The sequence below is a fragment of the Neophocaena asiaeorientalis genome, unplaced genomic scaffold (assembly GCF_003031525.2).
Source record: "Neophocaena asiaeorientalis asiaeorientalis breed wild unplaced genomic scaffold, Neophocaena_asiaeorientalis_V1.1 scaffold118, whole genome shotgun sequence".
Classification (NCBI taxonomy): Eukaryota; Metazoa; Chordata; class Mammalia; order Artiodactyla; family Phocoenidae; genus Neophocaena; species Neophocaena asiaeorientalis.
In genome coordinates, this window is record NW_020175528.1 from 10530433 (window position 1) to 10550390 (window position 19958).

The following is a 19958-nucleotide window of genomic DNA, read 5'->3' on the forward strand; positions in this document are numbered from 1 at the left end:
ATGTTAGCAGAAACAACACACGGCTAAGCCACTGAGCCGGGTTCCTCCACAGTCCCAAGCAAGAGACAAAATTTGCCATATTTAGAGGTGTATACAGTTAACATGTTCTCAAAAATTCATACTTTGAATAAACTTCTGGTAAATTAAGTTGAAAATTTAAATACACCCTGGGACTCAAATGAAAAGAATTCCTAGTAGCCTCTGTTCAGGTTAATGCAGTAAAATTAAAAAGTGATTGCAGCAAATCCTTTAGTAAAGAAGATCACTTTTTGAACAAGAATAATCACCTGATAATTCATGTTTTGAGAGTTCGGCTTTGTACCTCAGGTTTCTTTAAAGCAAGGCTGGGCTTTAAGTCCTGTCAAATTTTTCCTGGCCTTTAGCCTCCCTTGCTCAAGCAAAGATGAAAGCCTTTGGAAAAAGTGATATTCGCATGTGTGTTCTTAGAACGTACAGTCTGTGTTTTAAATAGTGCTGTGCATGGTCATCTAGGTCCCTGGAATGGGAGTAGATTTTTCAGGCCATGTCTTGATCCCAGGGACCAGAAGCTATTGCCCGTTCAGGAGGACGGACACTACACCGCAAAGATGCTTCCCACCTCCCTGGGGTACAATCAGTCCCAGTGCTTAAAACTAGACCTGGCTTGGGAATTCCCTGACAGTCCAGTGGTTAAGACTCCACACTTCCACTGCAGGCGGTGCGGGTTCCATCTCTGGTTGGGGAACTAAGATCCCACATGCTGTGCAGTGCGGCCAAAAACAAACAACAACAACGGCAACAAGAAAAAGCTAGACCTGGCACATAGTTGGTGGTCCCTAAACACCTGTTGAATTTTTTTGAGTATGATGCAACCCAAATACAATTTATCTCCAGGGTGGTAGGATAACATGTGACTTTTCTCCTTTTTTGCTTTTCTGTATTCTATGAATTTCCCTCAAGGTATAGCTGGGACGTTTGTAATCAGGTAAAATAAAACAAATGTGTTTCCTTACAGCTTTGTACAGAGCTGCATTCCAGATCATAGTTCCTAGGACATTTTTGCTAACTTTTTTGAACTAGAGGAGGTAGATTATATTGTATCATAATGAGTTGAGCATCTTTATTGATTATGTTTAAATATTTTAAATCTTATAAATATTTTTATATTTTAAATTAGACATGAGCTTTGAATTCATCTTTTATTTAGCAGTATATATTAGGTGATAAACAGAAAGAAAATTAGTAAATAAATCAATCAATTGAAGTGTAATTCCCTGAATTGTCTTTAAAAGCATCAATGGGTGACAATAATATGTGAATTCTACTGTTTTGCATTTTATACTACTATTTATTTATACAATTAACAATTCAGAATGCCAGAGTTGTTGTTTCTATATCTGTGATTTTACTATTTCTTAAACATTTACTTTTATTTCATCAATATACTGCATATGGTTTAAACATTTTTGATAACTTAGTCATAATACACTTAAATTCAACTAAAATTTAATGAGCATATATACGGTACAACGGCACTCTGTAAATTCCTCTGTCACTCTTGTTACTATAATTATAATCATTTTTGTTTATTAGTGTTATTATCTACTGATTATTGTATGTTTACTGTTTACCAGGCAGTATGTTAGTGGTTTTCATGTAATAACTAATGTAGTTCTATAATAAATCTATGAGGTGCTTATTATTATTTTCATCTTAAGAAACTTAGGCAGAAAGATGAGTGACCCACCCAGTGTTACACAGCTCATTGTTGAAATGGCAATGTCAGAATTTGAACTCGAGCCCACATAACTCCAAATCCATATTTGAATCACTATCTTCTACTGTCTCCCAGATTATTTCACAGTCCATTTTCCCACTAAGATGTAAGCTACTTAACAGCAAGAACTGTTTCTTACTCTGACTCTGGTGCCTGGTCCACAGGGAGGACTCAGTAAATATTGATATAAACTAAACTTAGATTTGAACTTTGGTCTCTAACATAAGAGTAAACAACAACAAAAAGCCCTACAAAACTGTTTCTTCACAAGTAATTTGCAGTTGTAGCTAACCTGGCTTTTTTCCCCCTGCTCTAAGTTACTTAAGAACTTATTTTATAACCTAACAGAAAAATGGACAAAAGACATAAACAATTTACCCCCCCCCGAGAAAAGATAAAAATGACTCAACATATAAAAAGATGTTCAACTTCACTGCTAATAAAATAAAATCAAATTAAAATAGCAATGAGGTAAGATGTCACAATTATTATGTTGACAAAAAGTGAAAAGCTTGGCAACACACTTTGCTGTAGAGGTTTTAAGATAATAACGGGGTACTCTCATATATTGTTGGTGGAAATGCAGAATGATAAACGCCTATGGAAAAAAATTCATCAAAATCTGCCAAAATATTTATTTACCCTTTGACTCACGAACGCAACTTTTAAGAATTTACTTTAGGAGCCTCTCACTTCAGTTTAACCCTTCAGTACCTTCAGTAGGAGGCTTATATTTGTGTGTGCTTGTGTATGCACATGGCTGTGTGTGTGTGTGTGTGTGTGTGTGTGTGTGTGTGTGTGTGTGTTTATTCCTATAACCACTGCCTCCTACTGGTGACTGTTTGTCTCTTCCATGAGCTAAAAACCTCCGAGAAGTACAAGGATCATGTCTGATTGCCTTTCAATTCTCAGCATCTGAGCAAAGAGGCTAGAACTGATGTTTATTGAGACATAACTTTTATTGGCACATACAAGTTCTTTCCATATGAAGAGCAGTGGCAAAGAGCATAGGCTCAGACTACCTGGGTTCAAATCCTGCTTGCACAGCTTACTGTGAGGTCTGAGACAGTTCCTGGGGAAGTTCCTTGGCCTCCCTGGCTTCTATTTCCTCATTGGAAATGGGCACATCTATAGCACACTCCTGGTTAGCTTCCCTTGCAGCAGAATTGGAAAAAAGTTTTCGGGGACACATGGTTTATTGAAAGAGTACTCTGAACAGACAGAAAGGGAACAATGGGCTAGGGGAGGGCCAAGCCAAGGTGTGGTCTCAGTGGGGGTCTAGCTTCAGTCTGATCCACAGGGAGCTAATGAATTGGACCACAAAGTTAGTTCCACCCTAAGGCAAGGGACTAGGTTTTTGTGCCCTGTGTCCCTCAGTCACTGGCTGCCGAAAGTCACCTGGGGTTGGTTTGCGATGTAACCTCCTAGGGCAGCTCCTGTTAGATGGGAAGGCAAGTCTCTGGAGGGAAGGGAGAGCTGCAAACCTTTAGCAGCCCTCTTCCACAGCAGCTGGGAGGTGGATGTGCCCAGCTGGTCAAAGGGATGGGGGTACCAACGGCAACTACTACAGTCACCACCTCACCAGGTCATGGTAAGGGTTAAACATGATGTTACACATAAAGCACTTGGAACAAGAAGAACAGGTAATGTGTATTGAGTGCTTAAACCAAGTATTGTTGTAAGTGCTTTGACCTTAGAAAACTGCATCATATAAAAGAAACCCTCAAATGTCAGCTAGTTTTATTACCTCATTTAACAGCTGGCTTGCTAACACATATTAAGTATTTAATAAATGAGGGATAAAGCACATGTGCAGGGAAGGTGGTCTTCTCATCCCTTGGATTAGCCTGTGTGTTCCTCACTGATCTTGTTTCATTAAGTTTTCATACAGTGTTTTGGACCTTGCGTATCCCATGGTTATTGAGTTAACATGAGCTATTTTGGTCATTTTAAGGACTTCCGTATTTCTATTTTTATTGATATGCGAGGGGTACTTGAAGAAATGTGGATGAGGTTATAGCGAGAGAGCCCAGGAATGCCTGGCCGGCTTGCTAATTATCCCCATCCCCCGTGCTGTGATTCCTGAGGAAGCTGAGAAAACTGGGAGAGGAAAATCAACAAGCCCTTTTAGCAGCATCTGTGTGCATTGGTCAGGGTTGGATCAGAGAAGCAGAAGCGTGAAGAGTGCTACCTAGTTAGGGACTGACTGAAGGGGCTTGACGGGACCCAGCAGTGGGAGCTGGGGATCAGGCTGTTGGCTCTGGTTCTCGTGCTGGGACACAGACTCTGCAGTGCAGGCAGTCGGGAAGGGAAGTTGGATGTGAAGCAGGGGAAGCGAGGATGAGCTGGAGCCCGGGTTGTTCCCCGATGCCCCTAGGTGTCCAGCTTTGATGACAGCTGTAGGAGCAGCTGATGCCTGTCACAGAGCCAAACAAGCTCTGACTCAGGAGTCAGAGAAGCAGAAGGGGCAGCTGGAGTTGCTCTGGGTGGGCAAGACGCCCACAAGGTGCCCACGGCTCCTGCACTGATGTTCCGATGAGGCACAGATGCTTCACTTCCACCTTCTAAATCTTGCACTGAGTGCCTCTTTAGGTCCACGTAGACACGGAAGTACACAGGGGAATCTGGGCATCACAGTTCCAGTTTAGCTAAGTTGACACAATCCAAATCGCCACACTTGTTGCCAATATTTTTGCGCTCGCGTAGAAAGCTGGTGGCCTAATTGGGCTTTCTTTCTGTCTCTCCATCGTGTACCTCTGAATCGAAATCCTAGGAACCTTAGAGGAAGGAGAAGATAGAGACAGAGAAAAAGAGAGAGTAGGAGAGGCCTCAAGTCCATGGACCACTCAGCTGCTGTAAGGGCCAGGCCTTGTCCAGCTCTGCTTAACACACTGAGAAAAGAAGTTAAGAAAGGCAAGCCAAAGTGAAGGGAAATCTGTGCATATGCCTTTATAACGTGGCCCAGGAATGCCCTGGAATGCTGACTAGATCACTGGTTCCTCCCCTGGAAGAGGAGCTAATAAGCTGTACTGCTGAGGAGAGAGAAGGATGCTGTGTTCTTCTGTGTCATGCTGGAACATAGCATTTCTAGAGGGTTTTTGTGCTTTACAGGAAATTAGTACTGTTCGAATGGATGGTTGCCTGATTCTAATGTCCAGTTGTTACACTGGTGAAGATGTAGCCCTATGACTGTGTCTGATTTGAAGGGTTGCCCTTGTGATACTTCTTAGCATTTTTCCTGGCCCTGGAACCCCCAAAGGCTCCTGGCCAGGAAGGAAGGTTTTAAGGCCGCCTGGAAGTTATCAATTACTGGTTAAGAAGAACAGAGAAGAAAGGAGGGAAAGAGATGTACTGGTCAGGATATGTTAGGCTGAGCTCTGGCGAGAACCTCCAAATTCAGTGGCCTAAAATTAGATTCCTATCTCATTCAATCTCCTTGTCCTTCACAAGACACTGGTGAGGGCTCTGCTCCTCGAGGCCTCTCAAGGGTCCAGGCTGATGGAGTGAGTAGCCACCATCTCGGGGTTGCCGGATGTGGTGATGGTTATAGCAACGGCCCCAGTGGGATCAGCCCAGCTGCCACCCACCACTACTTCCTCACGGTTGTGTTGTTTCCTCCCACGTTCAATCATCACCCCAGAAGGAAAGAGTCCTGAAGGGTCTCACATCTGCAATTACTTGTCACCTCTCACTACAATTCATTGGCCACAACTGGTCATATGATGCCACCTAACCACAGAGGACCATAAACTGATATCATACCAGGTGCTCAGAAAGCCAGAAATATTCAGAAGGAACCACTGACTCCCATAGGGATGTGGCAAGGAAGTAGAATTCTTTTCAATCAGGATCTTTGGGGAATGAATTACAATGACCGAAGATATCCTAGAGTCTTCCCTCATGTCTCATTCTGTACATGACAATAAATGTCTATCTCTAAGGTACTGGTTCTTCAAGATAACCTCCAATTCCAAAGTCTTCCCTTGCTCTTCATCACCCACAGGATAAAATCCCAACGCCTTGTGTTGTGGCCAGTCTAGCTGCTGCTCTAACTGTGCCTACAGGAGGATTGTAGGTCATGCTAGGGGAACAGGTGGCGGTCATGCTAGGGGGACAGAGCCCTTGGCGCTAAGGACTGTAAGAAGAGACATTGAGGGACCTGAGTGGATAAAAGTCAGACAGTGGAAAAAAAACAACGCGTATCAGCTTGGTCCAATACCAACACCTCAGTACAGTACTAAGCTTGTCATGAGATGGGCTTAGGCCAGATTTCTAGGCCAGGGGGCTGGCTGCAAAGATCAAAAGAGTTATTTGGGGCTTTCCTGGTGGCGCAGTGGTTGAGAGTCCACCTGCCGATGCAGGGGACACGGGTTCGTGCCCCGGTCTGGGAAGATCCCACATGCCGCGGAGCGGCTGGGCCCGTGAGCCATAGCCGCTGAGCCTGCGCATCCGGAGCCTGTGCTCCGCAACGGGAGAGGCCACGACAGTGAGAGGCCCGCGTATCGCAAAAAAAAAAAAAAGTTATTTTTACAAAACATCTGGAAGCTCAAGGCAGCCTTGTTTGGGATGTGGGTGACATAAAGGGTGGGGAAAGGGACTGTCTCCTCCCCAGTGGGAGACTCAGCCAGGCATCTTTGCACTGGTGTGTTATCGGGATCATTGGTAGGGCAGGCTTGGGCCCAGATGAACAAACCTGGTGCAGCGTGGTTTTGGCAGATATGAGTGGGAGGTGGCCCTGGGCATTTTGATAGCAAATGAGGCACCCCTGCCTTGACGGTGGTGGTGGAGGGCAGAGGTGATGTCTACACACACGTGCCGAGGGGAAGATGGAGAAGGTGAAGAGGAAAATGGGCGTTCCACAGGCAGCCAGAGAACTGGGTTCCTAGGTACGCAGAAGGCCCACTCTGAGAACATCTGGAAGTAATTTATTCATCTATTTTAATAGTTACTGGACACCTACTAGTTAGGTAGTAAACAAAATGAACAGAGTTCCTGACATGATGGAGTTTATATTCCAATGGGAGATACTGGCAAAAAAAAAAAAAAAAGTTTGACAAATATATAAATAGGTTAACAAATATATAATTTCAAATAGTGTAAAAACATATATATACATACACTATTTCCTACTTCCTATATGATTTTAGATAGTGTATTAGGTGAGAGACTATATTTCTTCAATTGTGAATCAGAGTAAAATTCCATTACTGTGATCCTAATTTTTACTCCCAGGCTTTTGCAGCTGGGAGATCTTCAAGGTCATCTGTAGTATTGCCAAAACTCTCACAGACTCCACAGGCCTTGGCTGTGAAGGATGACAAGTCCTCAGCTGATGGAGAGGGGGAAGTAGGCTGGGTCGGAGCAGGTCTAGGCCAGGGGACTAATGCTGTCATCACCAAGGAAGGGATACAGTTGCTGCTGCTGCAATGGCGAAAGGGACATTTGACATCTTGTACTAGTCCAGGCTGGCACTGGTGTCCAAAAGTCTTTGCAGGTGGATAACACCGAGAATCTCTGGTCACAGGTGCTCTCAGTGACAAGGGGGCGAAAGGTCTTGGTTCTACGAGGGTCCATCCTGGAAGAAGCAGGACCGTGCCAATGGCAGGCATCCACAGGAGCGTCCAGTAGCCTGGAATGTAGGCAAGGGCTGGAAAGGTTGTCAGTGACCCATGATTCAATGAATATTTAGTAAGTTCCTATTGTATGACAGGCTCTGTGCTACGTGTTAGGGATACAGTGATAAACTCTCAAAGACCCTTTCCTAATGGAGCTTATATTCCACTAGGTCTCAGCCTAGAGAGCTGTGGATTCTAGTCCTAGCTGAGAACGATGTTGTAAATTATGAACCAAGTCTGGTGGTAGAGACTGGCCAGATATCCTGGGTAGTAGCTGCAGTTGTATGGTCCCACAGAGAGATGCTGAGAACTCCGTCTAGATAAAAGAATTGAGGCAGGAGGTGAGGATGCAGTCCTAACACCATTGGAATCAGTTTTCATTAACTCAGAGCAAGAATCGGATATAGTCTGCAGAGAATCTGGAAGGCAAGCTGTCCGTGGCTGACCAGGGTTGGGGGTCCCTGTCCTCCCAGAGTCCCTGAATATTAATGCAATTCAGCCATCGCACCCTGCAGCCAGCAGCCAGCGAAAAGGAATCACACACACTCAGCCCCTTTTGCTTTGGGTTCTTCCCTCACTTTCACTACCAGCCCCGTCTCCCCTCAAATCCATCACAGGAATGTCCCTTAGTCTTGGTGACTGGATTATGCTTCTTCTGTTTGACCCCTGGGTGCCTGTTGCATTTAGCTTGTACTCATTCTCAGACTCTTTAGGCTTTTGACTGTTTGGGGTAAAGTTCCTACCCTGATTATTCTTGACTCCAGGCTTTCATGTCTGCCCACCTGGCCTGCAGCCTGGTCAAACCCACATCAGAAACCTTTCAGAGAGGCCTGATCATTTTGCCATGAACCCATGGCTCCAGGGGCAAGCCTGCTGCTATAGCAACGTGGATGGTCCACCAGGCACATGCTGTCACTCTGCTTTGGGACTCTGAGAGCTTGGCAAGGGGAATACCACCCTCCTGAGGAAGATAACCACCTTTGTGGGCCAATTACCAGAGGAGAGGGCAAAATGCCTCCCTCACCCAGCCCTGGCAGGCCCCGTGGACCACACTCCCTCCCCTCCCCAGGGGTGCTTCTGTTCCTGCCCCCAGGGAGATTCGGAGGGAATCCAGAGAAATTGCCAGGTCTCATTATGCAGCTTTGAATCTGCATGTTGATTCTCTAGAGAGGCCAAAAGGATGACATGTCTCTTTTTTTGCCTAACTCAGGATGCGGAAAGATGATAGCCCCACTCACACAGCTGGTGATCCCTCCAGGAAGGTAACACAGGTTTTTGCCCTCAAAGAGTCTAGGAGATCAAATCCATTATGCCTTTCATTTCTGTCTTCATTGGTCAAGGTCCAAAGTGCAACCTCCACCTCCATGCCTACACGGTCAATTGATCCACTTCCACCATCATTCTCACGAACCTTTGTACATCCTTCTGTCCCAGGCTTGCAGTCCTCCCCTCTTTCTCATTCTCTTCCACCTTGGCCTCTTGAATCCTTTCTCCATAACTAACAAATTGCCCTACCTGCACAATTTCTTTTATAACACTCCCTCACCTCCTGACTCTTCTTTGGCTGAAGCTGTCCTCATCCCTGAGAGACCTCTCATGTGGTTACTGTTTTCTTCCGTAATTTATTACAAATAATAGAAACTCAACTAACACTGGCTTAATGAAGTAGGGTTCATCTTTCTTCATAATATAAGAAATCTGGATGTAGGAGGATGCTGCTATTAGTTTGGTGGCCAGTCAAAACCTGGGCTTACAGCTCTGTGATTATCTTTGCCTTTTCCACATATTTATAACCTCTTGGACACAATATGGCTGCTGCAGCCCAGCCATCACGTTTGAATTCCGTGCATGAGGAGAGAAGGAGCTAAGGGATGGTGCCTGCATCAGGAAAGCAAAAACATGCACAGATTCCCTAGTGAAATTAAGTTTAGGTCTCATTGGCTAGAAGTGTGCCACACGGCCACTGTTTGATACAAGGGAATCTAGGAAGGGAATCTATATTTGCTGGCATATTGCACACCAGAAAAAATCAGGACTCTGTTAGCAAGAAAGAAAAGGGATAAAGATATCAGGTAGAGAACAAGCCGTGTCTTCCACAGTTTCTCTCTTACGCCCCAAAAATGTATTTCCACTCTCCTGTTAAAACCCTGCTTCTTGGCACCCATGCCATTTAGATTTTCTGCTTCAACCACTGCTGTTGCTGTTATCCACGGTGGGGGTGGGGGTGGGTCCTCTCATTCATCCTCTACATTGGCAATGGGCAAAAAGCCCACCGCTCCATGGGATAAACCAGTTGCTTTTCCCTGCCCCCAAGCCTGGATCAGTCTGCATGACAACAGTGTCCAGGTGGGTGGCCTATCCAACACCGTGGTCTCTCAGGTGCTCACCTTCCTTTCACCTCCAGTGATTTCCTCTCCACTTTGGCCACCCACTCCCATGGAAAGTCCCTGGATATTATCATTACCTGTAATGCTATTCCTCCAAAATTATCAAGCTCAGCACTCCTCTACTTGACTATAACCTCCCCTGCTTCTCAGTGTTTATTCTACTGCTCTCGCACCAGCCCTTCTTTAGCATCATTGGCACTGTCTGTCCTCTGCTATCGCTCACTTCATCAACATTCCTCTTTCTTTACTTCCCTTATGATGGGAGTTCATGAACAATATTTCTAGACTCCCATCTCTGCCCTACATCTCTTACTCCCCAAACTTCCTTGTCCCTCTGTTGCCTCCATTTGTCTCTACACTTCTGAACCCAGCTGTCTGTTTCTCTGTGCCTGCATCCAAGCAGCTGAGCATCACCCAGTGAGGCAGATTGATTCTACTATAAGTTCAAGGTCATTAACTTCTAACAAGTCCTCGCACTACGCAAAAAACTTACTATAGATCTATATTTTTCCTGTTTTCCACAGTGACTCTCTCAAACCTTTCTCCTTTCCTGAAAACTCCAACCTTCCTTCTTTTCTTCCCTGAGCAGATGACCTCCTCGTACTATATTAGAGAGAAAGTAGGAGCTCTCACATAGAAACTTTCTGAATACTGAGTATTTCTGTAGCTGTCCTGTGGGTCCTTCTCACCTGTTCTAATAGCAGAGCTATTTCACCTCCCATCTGAGGAGAATCCCCTTCTGCCTTCTAGGAAGCTTACACTATCTACTATTTCTTTTTTCTTTCCTGTATTTTCCCTTTTCTCTGGCCTGAATCTTTCCTATTTTCTTTATACGTCTTCTCATTGAAAAACAAAATAACAATCATAATCCACTCCCAGCTGCTAATTGATCTCCCTTCTCACCTTCAGAGGTCAAATTCTGTAGAGAATTTTCTCTCTCCATTTCTGTATCTCCCAACCTCAATCCATACCATTCTGTCTTCCGGTCCTACCATAAGCTTTTGCTGGAATTGTGAACTACTTTCATACTGAAAACAGTGTTTCAGTATTTCTCTTACTTGACCATTCCCTACTTTGCGGGAACAATGTCTGCTACTGACTTACATGATTCAACTTTCTCCTGGCTGTCTTCCCACCTCTGCAGCTGTTCCTTTTCTATTTCCTTTGCAAGCTCATCTATCTCTACTTGCCAGTACATTATGGAGATCCTCAAGACTTGTTTCAGTAATCTCTCCTCCCTCATTTCATACTTTCTCTCTCAGTGTGTATGAATATCAAGTTTATATCTTTAGTCCAGAGTTTTCTGTGCTCCTGACCTATAGCAACTAATTTTCAACTTAACGTATTTTTTTTTCCTTTTTTTGGCCACACCCTGCGGCATGCGGGATCCTAGTTCCCCAACCAGGGATCGAACCTGTGCCCCCCGCAGTGGAAACGCAGAATCTTAACCACTGAACCACCAGGGAAATCCCACAACTTAACATATTTTTTTATATAAAGTACTTATCTGTTTAAGTCATTTGTATTAAATATCTATGGCTGTGTAACAAATTATCCCTAAATCACAAACCACTTAAAACCACATATGTTTATTATCTCACAGTTTTTGTGGGTCAGGAATCCAGGTGTAGGCTAGTGAGAGCCTCCGTCTCAGAGTCTCTCAGGTGGCTGAAATCAAAGTGTTGGCCAGGGATGCGGTCAGCTCATGGCTCAAATAGGGGAGGACCCACTTCTAAGCCCACTCGTGTGGCTGTTGGTGGGTCTCAGATCCACACTGGTTGTTGTTCTGAGACATCAGTCCCTTACCCTGGGGCCTCTTCATAAGGCTGCTTATAGTATGACAGCTGGCTTTCTCCAGAGTGAGGATTCAGAGAGAGAGAGAGAGAGGAGAGGGAGAGGGAGGGGAAGATAGCAGTCACGGTCTCTTTGTAACTTAATTTCAGAAGTGATATCCCATCACTTTTGCCTTATTCTGTTCTTTAGAAGCAAACCACCAGGTCTAGCCACACACGAGAAAGGGATTATATAAGGATGTGAATACCAAGAGTCAGGTATCGTTGGGAGTCATTTCAGAGGCTGCCTACCATGTGACCACATATCGTGTCCAAAATTAAACTCTTGCTGTACCTACCACCCTATCCCCAGCACCAGAAACAGGGCTCTCCTCCCAGTTTCTCTTTCTCAGTGACTGACACCTCCATCAGTCCTGTTCAGCAACCCAGAAACCTAGCAATCATTCTGGACTATCTCTTCAATCTCACACTCCATATGTGATCATAACTAAATTCTTTCAGTTTATTTCTCAAATATCACTCAAATCTGCTCACTTATCTCCACCACTACCACTGTCAGCCTGATGGAAGCAACCATCATTTCCTGCTGGAGCTTGCAATTATCTACTAACTGGTCCACCCCCTTCTACTCTGACCACTTCCTTTCCAATATAGGTTCTATGTTGCAGACAAAGTGATCTCTTCACCATATAAATCTGATTGTGACACAATTCTGCTTAAAACCATTAAATAGCTTCCCATTTCCTATTGGAGAAAGACAGAAGTCCTCAATAACTTACACTGTTCTTTGTGGTCCTCTCCACCTCCCAGCCTCACTTCACACCAGACTCGCCTCTCTTTCCCCTGTCCAGGCATACTGGCCTTCTTTCAGCCCTACTAGCCACAGGGTCTTTGCATATGCTGTTCCTACTTAAAACATTCTTCCCTCCTTTTTGCCCAGTTAACTCCTATTCAATTTTTAGATCTCAACACAAGCATTTCTTCCATGGGAAATCCCCCTTCCAGAACCTCAGAACTCATGTCCTTCTCTTTGAAGATCTTGTCACAGTTGCAATTTTATACTAGTTTGTGTGGTTGTTTCCTTATCTGTCTCTTCTATATTCTGGAAGTGTAATCTACTCAGTCATATCATTGTTGTATCCCCAGCATTTATAGAGTACATGGTGCATAATAGTTACTCAATAAACATGTGTTAAGCAAATGGAGTTTCTTGATCATAACTCTTCCCAAATGGATGCAGCCAAAGATCTACTGGCTTGGCCTAGTGGGGATCACTGAGCCAGTATGTGATTTAATTCCACCTGCTTATTCAGGATTCACGAATGCTCTGGGCTCTGGATCCAGATCCAGGAAGGTCTCCATACAGATTTAAGGATGAACTGGCCCAGACCACTGGAAGATGAGAGTAGAGACTAGCAAGTACGGATGAGAGGAGAGAAGGAGAATCGCTGAGGACCAAGTTTAAGTACACTGGGGAGGCAGGAGGAGCAGCCGGAGCCATTGACTTTATCTAATCATTTGTGGTTACTTCTAGATTAGTCAAGCCCTTGTTTTCCGGTTTGAAGTCTAAGCAGGAATTCTGCTTCTTTTCTTCCATCTTCTTGCTGACATTTTTGGCTGATTGACAGCAACTCTGTCAGAGGGTGAGCAGAAGAAATGAAGGAAGGTGAAAATCAAATTGCTAAATTTTACTATTTGTTAACAGCTTTGGAAAGAGGCACAGTGGTGAGGATGTTGGGCAATGGTTTAGCAATATTAATTAAAAAATGCTATTATATAAAGGATTCATGTACTTGATCTGTGTACTACTATTCTGCAAATGAGACCAAAGAGTTGGCGGCATTCATTTTTTATTGCTTAGAATTTAAACTTTGGAATAGTAGGTACCCAACTGTCTTTAATACATCCAGTAGATGGAGGAAGAGTTTATTCTTATATCAGATTTGATCCTGTTAATTTAGTTCATCATTTCAATCTGTCAAGATATCCGGTGTAATATACAGATTCTGCCACTGAATACATTTTCCATGTTGTCTTGCTCTGTGTGACTGCAGCAGGTATATAAGGACGTACTAGAGGATGTCCCTAGAACTGGGAAAAGAAATAATTCTCTGAGAACTGAAATATTTCATCATGAATAAATATAGGTTTGTAAGATTCACTTTCAGCAGATGTTAACCATCCTAACACATGAGTAGTAATCGGAAACTAAGAGACGATGAAGACTGGAACTTTGACTAATGAACAATAAGAAAGCAGTAACCGAAGAATCACGTAACTGAAAATGAATCTCTCTTTCTGTATGTGCCTCTCTGTGTGTCTCTCTCAACAGGAAAGTCTGAATTTAGGCCTGGTTAGTGGACGTCCCCATATAATAGGGATCTTGCTCTCACCAGCTACAGGAGCCAGGCAGGTAAGCCACCTTCAGAGGGGAGCTGGTCTGTTTGGGCTATGACAACAGGCCACGCTCAAATGGGCAGGTCGGCCTCAGCGCCAGCAGATTGGTGTCACTTGAGAATGTGGACCCAGTTCAGGCAGGTTTTTCTAGAGTCCAGAAGTCACTGTGCAAGCCCAACACAAAACAAACAAACCTGAAAAAAACCACAAAACTGTGTTTGTGGACCACCAGGAACCTCTGCTATACAGTAAATAATCCAGGCATTGGTCAGTACCAATCCACCAAAGGCACCACTGGGCCGAGGTGTGGCATGTTTCCCATTTGTGTCACAAGGGAGGTGAATTCTACTGTAAGGCACTCTGTGGACATTCTTCAGAGATTACCCAATTCTCCTTGCTTTAATTTTATGCTTACCAAAAAAAACCTGCTTACGAATTCAGTTTTACAACAAACTTGAAAACTAGCCAGCGGGTGATCTGAATAAGGCGCTGTACCTATTTCAGTCCCTGGAAAGGGCTATTCCTGTGTGTCAATAAACCAGCATTCTGACTTTCCGCTGCACTCTTCCTTGAGTCTGTTTAGCATTTGTCTGCCTTGTGGAGCTTTGAACAGCTCTGGGTGAGTGAACAAAATAAGATCCTGGTGCTGAAAAGCTGACTATGTGACCCAGACAGTGCCCTGCATTTGTGTACCACGGTCCCTCTCCAGAAATCAACCAGCTGTCCTTCTTTCTGTAAATGTGGCAGACACCATTTTGCTGGTGAATGAGGTTAAATCTTTAGACTTGTCATTGGCTCAGCTTCGTAATTCAAAACTCTCTTATCTCATCCTTTGATTTTCAGTCCCCAGAGTTTTCTTTCCATGTCCTTGCCTCCCTGACACTTCTGTCTGTTGAGCTACTAAGTGCTTTTTGGGTATCTACTGTCTTCCCAAATTGCCTTTACTTTTCTTCTTTACTTCTTCACCTTTCTCCTGTTTTATTCTTTCCATTACTTTTTTTTTTTTTTTTTTTTTTTTTTTTACGCGGGCCTCTCACTATTGTGGCCTCTCCCGTTGCGGAGCACAGGCTCCGGACGCGCAGGCTCAGCGGCCATGGCTCACAGGCCCAGCCGCTCCGCGTCATGTGGGATCTTCCCGGACCGGGGCACGAACCCGCGTCCCCTGCATCGGCAGGCGGACTCTCAACCACTGCGCCACCCGGAAAGCCCTTTCCATTACTTTTTGTTCTTTAAATTTGGAAACTCCCCTGCTTCCTCAGTGATTTTATTAAGATCCCACATGTTACAGGTTCACTAGGACTGAAACATCCCTTTAGAGCTGGGCTGACCAATATGGTAGTCGCTAGCCATATGTGGCGGCTGAACACATGAAACATGGCTGATCTGAAATGAGATGTGCTGTAAGTATGAATTGGACACCAGATTTCTGACTTAGTAGAAAAAATAAAGAGTGTAAAATATCTCATTAATACATTTAAAGAGATTGGCCACATGTTGAAATGCAATATTTTGGTTATATTGGGTTAAACAAAAGTATTACTAAAATTAATTTCATCTATTTCTTTTTTTTTTAACGTGGCTACTAGAAAATGTAAAAGTACGTATTTAGCTAGCAATATAATTCTATTGTCAATGCTCCTTTAGGAAATCTTAATGTCTGCATTATTTATATTTCTCTAAGGAGCCTAAAGACTATATTAAAAACTCCATTTGGTTGGAATGTCCCCAAATGAATCCTCCATTTTTCTTTTCTATATTCTTATTCCTTCTCAAGTCATTCTCACGTTTCCTTTTTTTTTTTTTTTAAGAGGCTGAAAGAAAGGGGGGATTTTTTTCTTTTTTGATTCAGAAGCAGTCACAGGACAAATATACTTAAATGTAATGGGGATAGAAGAAAAACTGAAAATAGGCAAGACTGCCTCTAGACAATCTGTTAACAAAACACAGTAATACATACACCTGGACAAGCATCAGTCCCATGGGGAAAACCAGCAACTTAATTACTTCACCTACAGGCACTACACTGAGAATTGTTTCTTTCCACTTGAGTGGAAGCATGCGATATGCCAGAGTGAGCTGGCGGGAGTTTTGCTTCTCTTATACCAGAACTGTCTTCCGAGGTTCACTTTTATAGGTGTTATGTAAATGATAATTAATACATGTAGCACACTGACAATAATGGGCGTAGGTTGGAGAGTCAGAGGGATCTAGGTTTCATCCTGGCTTTGCCACTTGCTAACTCAATGGCCTTGTGCCAGTTACTTCGCCTCCGGAGCCTCAAGTGCTAATCTGTAGAATAGGGATAATAGGACCATTGCTTCTGAAGGGCCAATACCCTGCTTCTGCTCCTAGCCATTCTCTACTCTCATTTTCTGAAATCCGCTTGGCAACTATGATTGTGTCTCTGTCTTTCACCCAAGAAATGTTATTCCTCACCTCAAGCCTCATGAAAAGAGCTTTGAGAGGACCTCTGGCCTGGGCATTTAACATCTGTCTGCTGCAGTTTGCGAGAACCTGAGGAAGTGGTCTCTGACCCAGACTTGAGATCTCTCAAGGCAAAGAACTGTAGCTTGCAGAATGTGTCCATGGGGGCAAGGAGATAAGGCTGGTGAGAAGATGCCTGCCCTAGAGTATGTACAGGCAAAGGACATCTGTGTATTTCCTCAGACCAAACGTAGGGAGAGAAAGCCAGCCGTGAGCTGTCTTAAAGAGACTTTGTCCAAGAGCACAAAAGAGGTCCCAACTATGAGGGACTTCTTGTAGAATTTTGAAAACCAGGGCTTGCAGAAGGAACAGAAGCAGCTAGGGAGGTTCCTGTTGCTGAGGGATCTTTGAGGAGTCCTTGGATATGATGCAAAAAAAAGGGTCACACCCCTTTTTATAACCCACCAAAGCAGCCCTAGAGATTTAGCTTCATTCTTGGGGGATAAAGTCCTCTATGCTGTAAATGGTCTGTAATTCCTCCTTCTCTGGCCACGTTTCAGTCCCTTTCCCTCACCAGCTGTCCTAAACTTCCTCAGGTACCTGAACTCATCTCTTCTTGCTAGGCTGGGGCCTCTCTGGGGAGCCTCTGGTGTTCTCTGATCAATTCATGTTCTATGCAAACTTTTCCCAGGCCCAGGGAGGGGAGAGTCATTAGACAGGTAAAGATAAGATGTCCCTTATAGGAACAGTAGCAAATGAGACACATTATTCGACAAGAATCTGTGCCTATCTGCTGTGTTAACCGGCACTGTGAAGGAAACTCAAGCACGGCAGAGACCCTGTGGCTTTATGTTAAGCCGTGTTAACTGGCCTTAGTGAGCTTAAAGACTAGCTCTGGAATGGAAGGAGAGTAAGAGGTTATGGTGGGGATGGGAAGAAGACTTCTGTGTGGCAAGTTTGAAAGCATGCCAATAAATGATGAGGTATTAAAAGAAGAGAATGACCACTTCTGGGAATATATCCAAAGGAAATGAAAACACTGACTTGAAAAGATATCTGTACCCCCATGTTCATGGCAGCACTATTTACAGTATCCAAGACATGGAAACAGCCTAAGTGTTCATTAATGGACGAATGGATAAAGCCGTTGTGGAATATTATTCAGCCATTAACAAATGGGGAAATCCTACCATTTGTGACAGTATGGAGGGACCTTGAAGGCGCTATGCTAAGTGAGATAAATCAGACAGAAAAAGACAAATACTGTATGATCTCACTTATATGTGGAATCTAGAAACAAAATCAAAACAAAATCAAACTCATAGAAAAAGAGACCGGACTTGTGATTACCAGAAACAGAGGATGGGGGATGGGGGAATGGAGGAAGGTGGCCCAAATATGCAAACCTCTAGTTATAAGATAAGTAAGTACTAGGGATGTAATGTACCACGTGACGCTATAGTTAACGCTGCTCTATTATACACAGGAAAGTTGTTAAGAGAGTAAATCCTCAGAGTTCTCATCACAAAAAGAATTTTTTTCCTCTTTTCTTTCCTTTTTATTGTATCTGTATGAAAAGATGGATGCTAGCTGAACCTATTAAAGTAATCATTTCACAATATATGTAAGTTGAACCATCATGCCGTATGCCTTAAACTTGCACAGTGATGGATGTCAATTATTTTTCAATAAACCTGGTGAAAAAGAAATAAAATAAGTGCTTAGGGTACTGAAAGAACCAAAGGATGATTTTGTGCGTCAAGAGTTTGGGGTGGGCTTCATACAGGGGTCCAGACTCTAAGGACTGTCCTTAGGTGGCTATCAGAAAATGAAGGGTCTGGGAATTTCATATTGGAAATAGGAGTGAGCTAACTGGGGCGAGGGATTAAGGAGAAAAAGTTGGATTGGTAGATGGCAGTAGATTGTGAAGAGTGCAAATGTCAGGCTGAGGGGACCAAACACCGTTGGGAAGTCCATGTAGCGAAAAGATGATTTTTGAGGAAGTGTCTCAGCAAACTGAAGCTGTCACTCTCTTTTTTTTTTTAAATGTTGAGAGGGCCAAAGCATCCATGCCAGACGGTCTCAAAACAAGGGAAGGAACTAAGAAGGGAGACCAACAGGGAGAGAACTCTCCCTTTCCCTTTTACCCAAGCACTAGGGACACATTATGAATTCATTTTGATTTAAAAATCTTTACGGTTAGATACAATTTTGAGTGCTTCAAAAGTTTTTCCTTTGTGGAAGCCAGTTGGAGGCTGTCACCTAGATACTCCAAGGGAAGAATTTAGGTTACATCTCCCAACCAGACTAGCGTGTCAGCACAAGGATCCCCAAAGTATAGTACCACCAGTGTTCTACCCAGCCACACACCTACTCACCCACTCACACACCCAGTCACCGCTCCCACCAGCCAACAAACATTTTTTGAGCGCCCACCAGGTTCCATGTGTGCCAGGTTCCATGCTGTGTACCTAACTAAGTTGCAACAGTGAACAACACTGTCCTCTCCAGTGTATGTCATTGTGTTAGGGGCGGGGGAGATTAAACAAGAATGGCAAAACTTTTCTATGGGAGATGAGTACTTGCGGGTTCATTATGCCATTTCTTCTGCATTTTGGTATGTTTGACAATTTTCCTAACGAAGTTAGACAACTGTCCTGTTTCTCAAGCAAGGAAGCTAGATTTAACAGATACCTATATCCCAAGGGCAAGTTCAGCCTTGAAGTTACACCCAAGGTATTAGTGGAAGAGAAGTCCGTGGGGGAGGGTGCAGAGAGTGGTCAGGAAATGCCTCTTGGTGGAAGTAACTGTTCTCTAAAAGTACTTGCTCAGATTGAGTAAAGAATCCAAAAACTACGGGCCTGACTTGGCCTCAGCTGCTTTGGGAAGTGCTAATAGGTCAGAGTCAAGAGTTAAGAACTAGCCTATCACATTGCGATGGCTTATCTACCCCCCTGACCCCCTTGCTTAAAGTCAGCAGAGGTAAGTAGATAGATAATCAGATTTAGCCAGCATCTCCTGAGCACCTACTATGTGCCTGGCGCCATACAAAGCCTTTGGGTTAGATTCTGTTAGCACCATCTTATGGAGGATGGAATAGGAGTCAAGAGAGTTCCTCAAGGTATGGGGAACCTGACCCTATCAGGCAAGGGCAGTTCAGGAACCCACTTCTTCCAATTCCAAGTCGTGGAGAATAAATCAGAAACATGGGATCAGGCAGAGTTTGCTTCGCGACTTTGAGCAAGTCACCGGGCCTTCCTAAGCTGACTCGATTTCTCTATCTATAAAAAGGGTAGAGTAAAACCTTGTAAGTTTTGTTTTGTTTTTTTTAAAGGACCAGAGACCTTTACTGTCAAGATCCTGGCATGAAGCGAGGGCTCCATAGATGGCAGCCATCATTCTTGGCCAAGCGCGGGCGCATCCTCCCGCGGGGTCCCTCGGGACAGACCGGGCCCGCCTCCGCGACTCCGGTCTCGCCGGGCTCGCGGCAGGTGTCCCAGCATCAGGGTGCCCACGCCCCAAAGCGAGCGGGGAGCGCGGGAGGATTGGAGCACCGAGGTCTCCCCTGGAGGATTCTCCTCCGCCC